The sequence below is a fragment of the Schistocerca americana genome, unplaced genomic scaffold (assembly GCF_021461395.2).
Source record: "Schistocerca americana isolate TAMUIC-IGC-003095 unplaced genomic scaffold, iqSchAmer2.1 HiC_scaffold_793, whole genome shotgun sequence".
In the NCBI taxonomy this organism is placed as follows: Eukaryota; Metazoa; Arthropoda; class Insecta; order Orthoptera; family Acrididae; genus Schistocerca; species Schistocerca americana.
Genome location: NW_025726559.1, coordinates 275 through 14,047, shown reverse-complemented (window position 1 = coordinate 14,047; position 13,773 = coordinate 275). Strand labels below are relative to the sequence as shown.

General features: G+C 58.1%; 6 non-coding genes and 2 pseudogenes across 6 annotated transcripts; all 8 read right to left on the bottom strand.

Moving 5' to 3' along the window:
- Window positions 1-1,550: 1,550 nt before the first annotated feature.
- On the bottom strand, window positions 1,551-1,662 carry LOC124591023 (annotated as a pseudogene).
- A 743-nt stretch (window positions 1,663-2,405) lies between these two features.
- On the bottom strand, window positions 2,406-2,598 carry LOC124591026. The gene has a single exon (XR_006976887.1). It is a non-coding gene; the product is annotated as a U2 spliceosomal RNA (small nuclear RNA).
- Window positions 2,599-3,341: 743 nt separating this feature from the next.
- LOC124591021 lies at window positions 3,342-3,540 on the bottom strand. Its single transcript, XR_006976884.1, has one exon. It is a non-coding gene; the product is annotated as a U2 spliceosomal RNA (small nuclear RNA).
- Window positions 3,541-9,478: 5,938 nt separating this feature from the next.
- On the bottom strand, window positions 9,479-9,590 carry LOC124591022 (annotated as a pseudogene).
- Window positions 9,591-10,334: 744 nt separating this feature from the next.
- Window positions 10,335-10,527, bottom strand: LOC124591025. The gene has a single exon (XR_006976886.1). It is a non-coding gene; the product is annotated as a U2 spliceosomal RNA (small nuclear RNA).
- A 744-nt stretch (window positions 10,528-11,271) lies between these two features.
- LOC124591024 lies at window positions 11,272-11,464 on the bottom strand. The gene has a single exon (XR_006976885.1). It is a non-coding gene; the product is annotated as a U2 spliceosomal RNA (small nuclear RNA).
- A 742-nt stretch (window positions 11,465-12,206) lies between these two features.
- LOC124591019 lies at window positions 12,207-12,399 on the bottom strand. The gene has a single exon (XR_006976882.1). It is a non-coding gene; the product is annotated as a U2 spliceosomal RNA (small nuclear RNA).
- A 744-nt stretch (window positions 12,400-13,143) lies between these two features.
- On the bottom strand, window positions 13,144-13,336 carry LOC124591007. Its single transcript, XR_006976878.1, has one exon. It is a non-coding gene; the product is annotated as a U2 spliceosomal RNA (small nuclear RNA).
- Between the last annotated feature and the right edge of the window lie 437 nt (window positions 13,337-13,773).

The following is a 13,773-nucleotide window of genomic DNA, read 5'->3' as shown; positions in this document are numbered from 1 at the left end:
CGAGGTGTAGCTCGCGCCGGCCTGGCGCTCGGGCCCAGCGCACCGCGGCTGTTGTTCGCCGCGCCGCCAACAGATGGCCCAGCGGTCGCCCGCGCCCTGCCGCCGGCGCGAGATACACGAGGTGTAGCTCGCGCCGGCCGCCCAGGCGCGTTGGCTCGCGCCGGGCCGCTGTTACGCGGACTGGGCGGTATGATGCGCCGTCGGTCCGGGGGCGGTGGTCTGCGTCCTGCAGCACGGCGTCTGTCCCTCCTTGGGGTGACTACGTGCCACTCGTTATCTGAAACAGAGGCTGCTTGTTTAGTAGCACTCCCTGCCTGAGCGGAGACGGAGTGACGGGCGTCACTCGACGTAACCGCCGGCAGGGCAGAGGGAACGCGGCGCGTGTACGTCTGCGACCGCACAAGCACCACACCATCCGGTGCATCCGCCGGGCGCGCGGCCTTTGGTGCGTCAACCGGCGGCGCGGCTGCGCCGTGAATGACAACACCAACGGTCGCGGCGAGCGAGGCAGCCTGCCTGCCACTGCCCACCCGCACCGCAGAGCCACCTGTTGGCGGCGTAGCGAATGCGGGCGGCAGTCCCAGGCCGGTACCCACGCTCCCGACAGATGGTGGGCGGGAGGCGCCTGCGGCAGCCGCACGACGTGGCCAGCGTACGCCACTGGGTGCAATGGCCGGCGCGGGCGGCGGCGAGCCGCGGCCCATGCCGGACACTGCGCCTCTGGCCGGAGCGACGCGTTCGGCGGCAGGCGTCGGCAGCGTGCTGCCTTCACCTCCCGAACTTGCGCTCGGCACTCGTGGCGACGCGGTTGACGTCGCGGAGCGTGTCGGCAGGGGGATGCCAGACCTCCTCGGCGTGCGCACACAAAGTACACACGACGCGGGGGTGGCAACCACCGCCGTCCTGGGCGTCGCAGACGCCTGCACACTCACACAGGGTGAGGGCAAGGCAGCCTGTGAGCCCACCACGCTGCTGCGGGTCAGGACCGCCGCGTATGTTAAACCTAAGTCCAGCCGGTCTGTCCTACTAGCTTCGGGGACCGGACTGGGCTGTGGCCATAGCCCCTCTCTATTATCTAAGGCTAGGCGGCCTATGGTACTAGCTTCCCGAGCCGCTTTCGCCTGTGGCTTGCGCCCAGCACTAACTAAGGACGAAGGGCCTGTCCTACTAGCTTCGGGGGCCCTCGCCTGTGACCTCCCGCCGGCTGACCTCTCTGGGTGCCCCAGAGAGCCAGACACGGCATCGTGTCCCATACTCACTATCCCCCGACTGGCAGCGCCGGGGGTTGCGGAATCTGCATTGCAGAGCCGCTGGTGTAGCCGCAGCGTCTTCAGCCGCGGGTCGCGTCGGCCGCAAAACTGACACTCGAAAACGGGAACCGTTTCCGGGTCATGCAGCCTCCTGTAGTGGCGGAGAAGGGCCGAGTGGTCCTTGTACTCCCCAAAAGTTGGCCTGCCTGCAGCCTTGGTGACGAAGCAGATCCGGCAGCGGAAGACCTCCGCCGGCAGCGTCACCACAAGCTCCATTGTTCAGGTCGCGGACCTGAAACAGGAGAATAAAAGCGACCGCTTCCCGGTGCAGAAATCAGCCCATATCAGCCCATATTAAGCTGATAAGAACAGATACTACACTTTGATCTTAGCCAAAAGGCCGAGAAGCGATAAGGAAAAACCGCAGTGGAAGGGCCTAAATGCTTGCAGCGTGTGCGCTCCACTTGTGGGAGTGACAAACGGTGGTACGGGCCGATATGGCAACAGGCGACCGTCGAAAACATCGCAAAAGCAAGAACAGGAAGGATCGACAATTCACGAGAGCACTCGTCAACAGCCCAGTACTACCCTCCATGTCCAAGAGTAAACTGCGACTCCCATCTGTACGCCGCTAGCTGCCAGGGCAGTGGAGAAGCCGTGAGTCCGCCCCACAGCAGCTCCAGGGCGGCGCGAGCTACATCGGCGCGAGGCTGGCGCGAGCTACACCTAGCCGAGTGCTTGCATCGTCCACCGCCTACTGCATACGTGTGTGTGTGCACACGCATTCTGCGTGCGTGCGGCGACGACGACGACGTTCGCGAGGAGCTAAGGATATAACTCCAAAAAATTTAATTAAAATTATCTGTGGCCGGACCATATGTGACGCCAACGAGGCATCCGAAGGCACCCTTCTGTGCCCACATAAATAACCAGCCTAGTGTAATGCGGCTGCAAGAGCGGTCCAGCTAACCGCAAAAAAAAAAAAAAAAAATAAATAAATAAATTACGTAAGATAATGTTAAATTAATTACAAGAAATCGTGGTGTGTAAGCAGCTAACTACTGGGCAAATCGACAACTACAACAAGTTTTGCTACCAGCGGAATATCTGATCACTGCAGAATATTAACTCATTTCAGTCTGTGTTTTAATTAATTTTAGGTGGGCCGATCCCGGCGGTACTGCAATGCCGGGCCAACCCGCGACAGAGGTGGAGCAAGCCCCTAGCACTCCGTCATGAGCCAAAAATGAGTTTAATATTCTGGTCCTGCGATGCAGGACGTATCAGATATTAAGCTGATAAGAACAGATACTACACTTTGATCTTAGCCAAAAGGCCGAGAAGCGATAAGGAAAAACCGCAGTGGAAGGGCCTAAATGCTTGCAGCGTGTGCGCTCCACTTGTGGGAGTGACAAACGGTGGTACGGGCCGATATGGCAACAGGCGACCGTCGAAAACATCGCAAAAGCAAGAACAGGAAGGATCGACAATTCACGAGAGCACTCGTCAACAGCCCAGTACTACCCTCCATGTCCAAGAGTAAACTGCGACTCCCATCTGTACGCCGCTAGCTGCCAGGGCAGTGGAGAAGCCGTGAGTCCGCCCCACAGCAGCTCCAGGGCGGCGCGAGCTACATCGGCGCGAGGCTGGCGCGAGCTACACCTAGCCGAGTGCTTGCATCGTCCACCGCCTACTGCATACGTGTGTGTGTGCACACGCATTCTGCGTGCGTGCGGCGACGACGACGACGTTCGCGAGGAGCTAAGGATATAACTCCAAAAAATTTAATTAAAATTATCTGTGGCCGGACCATATGTGACGCCAACGAGGCATCCGAAGGCACCCTTCTGTGCCCACATAAATAACCAGCCTAGTGTAATGCGGCTGCAAGAGCGGTCCAGCTAACCGCAAAAAAAAAAAAAAAAAATAAATAAATAAATTACGTAAGATAATGTTAAATTAATTACAAGAAATCGTGGTGTGTAAGCAGCTAACTACTGGGCAAATCGACAACTACAACAAGTTTTGCTACCAGCGGAATATCTGATCACTGCAGAATATTAACTCATTTCAGTCTGTGTTTTAATTAATTTTAGGTGGGCCGATCCCGGCGGTACTGCAATGCCGGGCCAACCCGCGACAGAGGTGGAGCAAGCCCCTAGCACTCCGTCATGAGCCAAAAATGAGTTTAATATTCTGGTCCTGCGATGCAGGACGTATCAGATATTAAGCTGATAAGAACAGATTTTTATTTTCCGAGATAATTCTTAGTTACAGTTTTAAGAAGTATAAATTTAAGAAAAAATATTCATGACTCTATACAATGCGAGTTTTACAAGTTTGTTAAGTTTAGATAAAATAAAATTTAGAAAAACGGTTCTAACCGCACTTAAGTAATTGAACCTTATTCTAACTCGTGGGTTAAGCCCACTACTTAAATATTGGAAGGCCGCGTTAGGCGCGGATGCTTAAGTATATTACCTTAAGATTAATCCCGCGGTAGGCGCGGCCTTAGATAATTTCAGAACGGGGAAGGTTGGAGCTAGTTTAGGATCTATTTTGTTTATTACATTCTTCTCCATGCCCTGACAGCACACTGCACATGCACGGCTGCCAGCGGCTGGTGTGCCACGCACGCAGGCGGGTCACACACAGCCGGACTTCTCCCCTCTGTCCGCCTTGCGGCAGACGTCACCGGGGTGTCGTGGCAGGAGGGCGTTGCTTCCCACGCTGGCTGGAGACTGCCGGGCAGTAGGCACACGTTTGGCGCCGCCTAGCACCGCGCCAACCGAGGTGGGGGCCATATTCGGCGGACACCACGGAGGGAGGGGCACCAGGCAGCACCGCACGCACCGCTACTGACTCGGCACTGCTGCAGTGCGGCGCGAAGATGGTGTAGCGCCGCAGGTCCCGCGTCGTGGAGGAGAATCTCGACGCCGACGTCACGAAGGCACCGACCTCGAAGTTCTCCGACGACTGCAGTCTCGAGGGTCTCGCAGCCTGACGTCAGAGCATGCCACAGTCTAGGGGGACACATACTGGCGGTGGCCAGTAATGTGTTCCACGTAAATGTCGCGGGACCACTTGATGGTGTCAGACACCATCAGCCGCCGCATCAGTTGGCAGTAGCGGCTAGCGATGCCTAGGTGCCGAAGCACTGCATCGTTCTGGCGGTCCCACGCCCCCAGACTGCCAACAACCAGGGCGTCGACAGTGACGGAATAGCCGCGAGCGGCTAATCCGCGCGCAACGTCGGCGTACTTTATCCTCTTCAGTTGCCGAGCGTTGTCGAGCGCAATCCGCCTATTCTCGAAGGGGATTGTCACATCGACGATGGTCACAGTCTTAGCGGCCTCGTCAGTTATTACGAGGTCCGGACGCAGCCCACTGCTGTCCCCTATGACGGCTTGGTTGATCCTGATGTCAGGAACAGCAGCGTTTCCTCTCCTTGGCCGCCCAGCGACTGCTGTCGCGAGGCGGTTGAGGACCGCGTTGTGGCGATACTGCAGGGCTGCTGAGTGCACCATGCACGCGTTGATCACGTGCGGGAGCGTCTCGTTGTTGTGGCCACAGCGTCGGCAGGCTTTGTTGTTGTTTGCCCGCCCATCAAAGCGGCGACAACCGTTCAGAGGCACGACTCCGAGCCTGGCGCGATGGATAAAGCGCCAGTCTGCGAAGCGGGTGTATTTGCCTCCCGCTATGAAGTGGTTGGACGCTGTGGACTCCCTGGTACACTCGAACACCTTCCCCTGGTCAGGTTTCCTGAGTAGGAGGTTGCGCAGGCGCTGCCTCAGACACTCGCGGAGCGTCCGCGAGAGAAGACGTTTGGCGCCCCCTCCCACCCGGACATGCTCGACGCCAGTGTTGACGGTGCGTCCCACGCTGTCATCATCGTGTTGCGGTCCATCGCCGCCATCATCGAGGTGTCGTGTAGTCCCAGGCGCCGCCCCCTCCGTGGCCGGCTGCGTCACCCCTCCGATGCCGCCGTGTTCCGCGTCGTCAGCGATGGCGGGTTGGCCGCCGACCTCCACCTGCAACTCAGAAAGCAGCTCACTCCAGCGCCAGGTGACGCCACGCGGCGCTAGGCGCCTTGTGGCGTTCCTGACGCGCGTCCACAGTGACTGGATGTCACCTCCGTCGCGTGCGAGGTCACCCTCAGTGCTGCCGCTAAGGTAGGTGGCCAAGTCGGAACGACTCGGCTCCCTCCCCAGTCGGCGGCGCGCGGCCGTAGTTAGTGTGGCCCAGGCGATGTCGCGGACGGTGGCGTCGTCGCAGTGCAGCATGCGGAAGCCGTGGACGATCGTCGAGATGTCCGCAGCGTCCGCGAGCGGCGTCAGGCCGCATCCTCCCTCTCCCAGCGCGAGGTACAGCTGTTCGGTGGACGCACGCTGTGGGAGGAACAGCCATGATTTGACAGCCGCTTTCACTGCCTTGTCGAGTGCAGACAGCGGCCCCTTGCGTACCGCTCCGCCCCGCATGACAAAGTCAAGCCTAGGGAGGAGAAAGACACGCACAGCGTCAATCTTCTGCCAGGGAGCCAGCAGGGAAGCGTCCAGGTGCTGCAAGTCGCGTCGAATTGCCGCGATCGCATCCGTTGGCGTCTGCGTGACTTTGTACCCGGTGGGAACGCCAAGATGGAGGTAGGCGTCACCCGCACCGAGCACGGCTGGTTCTCCCCCTTGCAGGGCGAATACCGAGCCTAGTGTCTGCCGACGGCGGATGTGAAGCGTGGCACACTTCGACGGCTTGAAGGTAAGCCCGGCCCACGTTGCCGCCTCGCCCACAACATTGAGGAGCGTCTGCATCGCCTCTGAATCCCGCGCCAGAAGCACGATATCGTCCGCATACGCCAGTGCACTCACACTGACGCCGCTAAGCGGAATACCACACTCATTTCTGAGTGAGGTTGCGGCGCGAAGTATCGGCTCGAGCGCGAGATTAAAGACGATGGGCGACAGTGGACAGCCCTGCTTGACCCCTGCCTGGATCTCTATCTCCTCCGTTAGTCCGTCAGATGTACGGACGCGGGTGGAGCAACCATCGTACATGTCGGCAATTAGATGGTGCAATTGCTCTGGTAGTCCCATCCTGCTCAGTACTCCAAGGAGGTGAGCGTGAGGCACTGAACCGAAAGCATTCGCCAGATCAAGCCAAGCAAAGCATGCTTGGCCTCCCCTGCGCCTTGCATCGTCAATTGCCGTCTGCACAATGAAGTTGTGCTCGTAGCAGCCTTCAAACGTGCGGAAGCCCTTCTGTTCTGGGGAGAGCAGGTTCAACCGCTCTGCCCAGAGAGAAGTGCGGTCCGCAACGATTGCAGCAAAGAGCTTAGAGATGGTAGAGCTCAATGCTAAAGGCCGCCAGTTTGTCACGTCCGAGACGTCCCCTTTCTTGTGGATGAGGACGGTAGTGGATATTTTCCACTGCACCGGAGTCTTCCGCTCATTCCAGCAGCGCGAGAAGATCTTAGCTAGCACGTGGCAGCCAGGATCCTCACGTCGCAGGTCCGAGTAGGTGACTCCGTCTGCCCCAGGAGCAGTATTGCTCGCCTTCTGGAGCCGCTGTTGCACCTCTGAAGGTGTGATCGGCAGCAGGACCTCCTCGCTGACATCAGGAGGCGTGGTGGTGGCAAAGTCCGGGACAGCAGCTGGTGCATCTGTAACGGAAAAGTCGGATTTAGAGTATATTACCTTAAAGTGCTCCGTGAGCACGTTGCCATCGATTTGGCAGTACGGCGACGTCTCGCCAAGGACGCGCTGCATCGCCTTGCGCCGGTCCGCGCGGTACAGCTTCTGAATCTCAGACGCTGCATTCGCGTCGTACCGACGCTCGGCGGCCGCCGCGCGCCGTGCGCCACGTCCACCGCGCCGCCCACCGCGGCCGCGTGTAGGGGCAGGGGGAGGGGGATTGGCAGCAGCGTCGGCGCGGCCCTGGCCGCGGTGCGCTGCTGCTGGTGGCCCATCCTGTCGACCTCCGGCTGCCTGGCGTTGTGGCTTCGTCTCGGCGATCTCGGAGATGAAGTCCTCGACGGCCGCGACGAATGCGTCCCACGGTTGGTTGTGGACGCTCTCCAGGGCCGCCAGCCAGCGCCGCTGCCTCTCCGTTAGCCGAGCGTCGGCCGGGGGAGGGGGGGGCGGAGCTGCCTCAGTTGCGCCCTGTTCGGTGGGTACAGGGGGGCCTGTCAGGTCTGGTGTAGGACGGGAGCCTTGCGGCGGGAGGTTGGGACTGGGCCGGGTGTTACGGCGTCGGCGTCTCCTCTTCTTGCTGCCAGTTCTCGGAGACGCAGCTGCAGTCCCTCCGTTCACGTCGCGCCGCTCCGTCGTCTGCGTCGGTGGTGGTGCCGTGCTGCCATCTGGCGTGGGCCGCTCAGTGCTGCTATCGATCGCCGCGCTGGTGACAGGTGGCGCAGCGGTAGCAGCAGGGGCCGGTGTAGCTTGCGCCGGCCTGGCGCTCGGGTCGGGCGCACCGCGGCTGGTGTTCGCCGCGCCGCCAACAGATGGCCCGGCGGTCGCCAGCCGCCCGCCGCCGGCGCGAGAAACACGGGGTGTAGCTCGCGCCGGCTGACCGGACGCGCCGGCTCGCCCCGGGCCGCTGTTACGCGGACTGGGTGCCCGACGATCGCTACCAGATGGCGCAGTGGTCGTAGGGGTGGCCGGTGTAGCCCGCGCCGGCCGGGCGTCTCCAGGTGTAGCTCGCGCCGGCCTGGCGCTCGGGCCCAGCGCACGGCGGCTGTTGTTCGCCGCGCCGCCAACAGATGGCCCAGCGGTCGCCCGCGCCCTGCCGCCGGCGCGAGATACACGAGGTGTAGCTCGCGCCGGCCGCCCAGGCGCGTTGGCTCGCGTCGGGCCACTGTTACGCGGACTGGGCGGTATGATGCGCCGTCGGTCCGGGGGCGGTGGTCTGCGTCCTGCAGCACGGCGTCTGTCCCTCCGTGGGGTGACTACGTGCCACTCATGATCTGCAACAGGAGCTTTTGGGTTAATAGCACTCCCTGCCTGAGCGGAGACGGAGTGACGGGCGTCACTCGACGTAACCGCCGGCAGGGCAGAGGGAACGCGGCGCGTGTACGTCTGCGACCGCACAAGCACCACACCACCCGGTGCATCCGCCGGGCGCGCGGCCTTTGGTGCGTCAACCGGCGGCGCGGCTGCGCCGTGAATGACAACACCAACGGTCGCGGCGAGCGAGGCAGCCCGCCTGCCACTGTTCGCCCGCACCGCAGAGCCACCTGTTGGCGGCGTAGCGAATGCGGGCGGCAGTCCCAGGCCGGTACCCACGCTCCCGACAGATGGCGGGCGGGAGGCGCCTGCGGCAGCCGCACGACGTGGCCAGCGTACGCCACTGGGTGCAATGGCCGGCGCGGGCGGCGGCGAGCCGCGACCCATGCCGGACACAGCGCCTCTGGCCGGAGCGACGCGTTCGGCGGCAGGCGTCGGCAGCGTGCTGCCTTCACCTCCCGAACTTGCGCTCGGCACTCGTGGCGACGCGGTTGACGTCGCGGAGCGTGTCGGCAGGGGGATGCCAGACCTCCTCGGCGTGCGCACACACAGTACACACGACGCGGGGGTGGCAACCACCGCCGTCCTGGGCGTCGCAGACGCCTGCACACTCACACAGGGTGAGGGCAAGGCAGCCTGTGAGCCCACCACGCTGCTGCGGGTCAGGACCGCCGCGTAAGTTAATCCTAAGTCCAGCCGGTCTGTCCTACTAGCTTCGGGGACCGGACTGGGCTGTGGCCATAGCCCCTCTCTATTATCTAAGGCTAGGCGGCCTATGGTACTAGCTTCCCGAGCCGCTTTCGCCTGTGGCTTGCGCCCAGCACTAACTAAGGACGAAGGGCCTGTCCTACTAGCTTCGGGGGCCCTCGCCTGTGACCTCCCGCCGGCTGACCTCTCTGGGTGCCCCAGAGAGCCAGACACGGCATCGTGTCCCATACTCACTATCCCCCGACTGGCAGCGCCGGGGGTTGCGGAATCTGCATTGCAGAGCCGCTGGTGTAGCCGCAGCGTCTTCAGCCGCGGGTCGCGTCGGCCGCAAAACTGACACTCGAAAACGGGAACCGTTTCCGGGTCGTGCAGCCTCCTGTAGTGGCGGAGAAGGGCCGAGTGGTCCTTGTACTCGCCAAAAGTAGGTCTCCCGGCAGCCTTGGTGACGAAGCAGATCCGGCAGCGGAAGACCTCCGCCGGCAGCGTCACCACAAGCTCCATTGTTCAGGTCGCGGACCTGAAACAGGAGAATAAAAGCGACCGCTTCCCGGTGCAGAAATCAGCCCATATCAGCCCATATTAAGCTGATAAGAACAGATACTACACTTTGATCTTAGCCAAAAGGCCGAGAAGCGATAAGGAAAAACCGCAGTGGAAGGGCCTAAATGCTTGCAGCGTGTGCGCTCCACTTGTGGGAGTGACAAACGGTGGTACGGGCCGATATGGCAACAGGCGACCGTCGAAAACATCGCAAAAGCAAGAACAGGAAGGATCGACAATTCACGAGAGCACTCGTCAACAGCCCAGTACTACCCTCCATGTCCAAGAGTAAACTGCGACTCCCATCTGTACGCCGCTAGCTGCCAGGGCAGTGGAGAAGCCGTGAGTCCGCCCCACAGCAGCTCCAGGGCGGCGCGAGCTACATCGGCGCGAGGCTGGCGCGAGCTACACCTAGCCGAGTGCTTGCATCGTCCACCGCCTACTGCATACGTGTGTGTGTGCACACGCATTCTGCGTGCGTGCGGCGACGACGACGACGTTCGCGAGGAGCTAAGGATATAACTCCAAAAAATTTAATTAAAATTATCTGTGGCCGGACCATATGTGACGCCAACGAGGCATCCGAAGGCACCCTTCTGTGCCCACATAAATAACCAGCCTAGTGTAATGCGGCTGCAAGAGCGGTCCAGCTAACCGCAAAAAAAAAAAAAAAAAAATAAATAAATAAATTACGTAAGATAATGTTAAATTAATTACAAGAAATCGTGGTGTGTAAGCAGCTAACTACTGGGCAAATCGACAACTACAACAAGTTTTGCTACCAGCGGAATATCTGATCACTGCAGAATATTAACTCATTTCAGTCTGTGTTTTAATTAATTTTAGGTGGGCCGATCCCGGCGGTACTGCAATGCCGGGCCAACCCGCGACAGAGGTGGAGCAAGCCCCTAGCACTCCGTCATGAGCCAAAAATGAGTTTAATATTCTGGTCCTGCGATGCAGGACGTATCAGATATTAAGCTGATAAGAACAGATACTACACTTTGATCTTAGCCAAAAGGCCGAGAAGCGATAAGGAAAAACCGCAGTGGAAGGGCCTAAATGCTTGCAGCGTGTGCGCTCCACTTGTGGGAGTGACAAACGGTGGTACGGGCCGATATGGCAACAGGCGACCGTCGAAAACATCGCAAAAGCAAGAACAGGAAGGATCGACAATTCACGAGAGCACTCGTCAACAGCCCAGTACTACCCTCCATGTCCAAGAGTAAACTGCGACTCCCATCTGTACGCCGCTAGCTGCCAGGGCAGTGGAGAAGCCGTGAGTCCGCCCCACAGCAGCTCCAGGGCGGCGCGAGCTACATCGGCGCGAGGCTGGCGCGAGCTACACCTAGCCGAGTGCTTGCATCGTCCACCGCCTACTGCATACGTGTGTGTGTGCACACGCATTCTGCGTGCGTGCGGCGACGACGACGACGTTCGCGAGGAGCTAAGGATATAACTCCAAAAAATTTAATTAAAATTATCTGTGGCCGGACCATATGTGACGCCAACGAGGCATCCGAAGGCACCCTTCTGTGCCCACATAAATAACCAGCCTAGTGTAATGCGGCTGCAAGAGCGGTCCAGCTAACCGCAAAAAAAAAAAAAAAAAAATAAATAAATAAATTACGTAAGATAATGTTAAATTAATTACAAGAAATCGTGGTGTGTAAGCAGCTAACTACTGGGCAAATCGACAACTACAACAAGTTTTGCTACCAGCGGAATATCTGATCACTGCAGAATATTAACTCATTTCAGTCTGTGTTTTAATTAATTTTAGGTGGGCCGATCCCGGCGGTACTGCAATGCCGGGCCAACCCGCGACAGAGGTGGAGCAAGCCCCTAGCACTCCGTCATGAGCCAAAAATGAGTTTAATATTCTGGTCCTGCGATGCAGGACGTATCAGATATTAAGCTGATAAGAACAGATACTACACTTTGATCTTAGCCAAAAGGCCGAGAAGCGATAAGGAAAAACCGCAGTGGAAGGGCCTAAATGCTTGCAGCGTGTGCGCTCCACTTGTGGGAGTGACAAACGGTGGTACGGGCCGATATGGCAACAGGCGACCGTCGAAAACATCGCAAAAGCAAGAACAGGAAGGATCGACAATTCACGAGAGCACTCGTCAACAGCCCAGTACTACCCTCCATGTCCAAGAGTAAACTGCGACTCCCATCTGTACGCCGCTAGCTGCCAGGGCAGTGGAGAAGCCGTGAGTCCGCCCCACAGCAGCTCCAGGGCGGCGCGAGCTACATCGGCGCGAGGCTGGCGCGAGCTACACCTAGCCGAGTGCTTGCATCGTCCACCGCCTACTGCATACGTGTGTGTGTGCACACGCATTCTGCGTGCGTGCGGCGACGACGACGACGTTCGCGAGGAGCTAAGGATATAACTCCAAAAAATTTAATTAAAATTATCTGTGGCCGGACCATATGTGACGCCAACGAGGCATCCGAAGGCACCCTTCTGTGCCCACATAAATAACCAGCCTAGTGTAATGCGGCTGCAAGAGCGGTCCAGCTAACCGCAAAAAAAAAAAAAAAAATAAATAAATAAATTACGTAAGATAATGTTAAATTAATTACAAGAAATCGTGGTGTGTAAGCAGCTAACTACTGGGCAAATCGACAACTACAACAAGTTTTGCTACCAGCGGAATATCTGATCACTGCAGAATATTAACTCATTTCAGTCTGTGTTTTAATTAATTTTAGGTGGGCCGATCCCGGCGGTACTGCAATGCCGGGCCAACCCGCGACAGAGGTGGAGCAAGCCCCTAGCACTCCGTCATGAGCCAAAAATGAGTTTAATATTCTGGTCCTGCGATGCAGGACGTATCAGATATTAAGCTGATAAGAACAGATACTACACTTTGATCTTAGCCAAAAGGCCGAGAAGCGATAAGGAAAAACCGCAGTGGAAGGGCCTAAATGCTTGCAGCGTGTGCGCTCCACTTGTGGGAGTGACAAACGGTGGTACGGGCCGATATGGCAACAGGCGACCGTCGAAAACATCGCAAAAGCAAGAACAGGAAGGATCGACAATTCACGAGAGCACTCGTCAACAGCCCAGTACTACCCTCCATGTCCAAGAGTAAACTGCGACTCCCATCTGTACGCCGCTAGCTGCCAGGGCAGTGGAGAAGCCGTGAGTCCGCCCCACAGCAGCTCCAGGGCGGCGCGAGCTACATCGGCGCGAGGCTGGCGCGAGCTACACCTAGCCGAGTGCTTGCATCGTCCACCGCCTACTGCATACGTGTGTGTGTGCACACGCATTCTGCGTGCGTGCGGCGACGACGACGACGTTCGCGAGGAGCTAAGGATATAACTCCAAAAAATTTAATTAAAATTATCTGTGGCCGGACCATATGTGACGCCAACGAGGCATCCGAAGGCACCCTTCTGTGCCCACATAAATAACCAGCCTAGTGTAATGCGGCTGCAAGAGCGGTCCAGCTAACCGCAAAAAAAAAAAAAAAAAAATAAATAAATAAATTACGTAAGATAATGTTAAATTAATTACAAGAAATCGTGGTGTGTAAGCAGCTAACTACTGGGCAAATCGACAACTACAACAAGTTTTGCTACCAGCGGAATATCTGATCACTGCAGAATATTAACTCATTTCAGTCTGTGTTTTAATTAATTTTAGGTGGGCCGATCCCGGCGGTACTGCAATGCCGGGCCAACCCGCGACAGAGGTGGAGCAAGCCCCTAGCACTCCGTCATGAGCCAAAAATGAGTTTAATATTCTGGTCCTGCGATGCAGGACGTATCAGATATTAAGCTGATAAGAACAGATACTACACTTTGATCTTAGCCAAAAGGCCGAGAAGCGATAAGGAAAAACCGCAGTGGAAGGGCCTAAATGCTTGCAGCGTGTGCGCTCCACTTGTGGGAGTGACAAACGGTGGTACGGGCCGATATGGCAACAGGCGACCGTCGAAAACATCGCAAAAGCAAGAACAGGAAGGATCGACAATTCACGAGAGCACTCGTCAACAGCCCAGTACTACCCTCCATGTCCAAGAGTAAACTGCGACTCCCATCTGTACGCCGCTAGCTGCCAGGGCAGTGGAGAAGCCGTGAGTCCGCCCCACAGCAGCTCCAGGGCGGCGCGAGCTACATCGGCGCGAGGCTGGCGCGAGCTACACCTAGCCGAGTGCTTGCATCGTCCACCGCCTACTGCATACGTGTGTGTGTGCACACGCATTCTGCGTGCGTGCGGCGACGACGACGACGTTCGCGAGGAGCTAAGGATATAACTCCAAAAAATT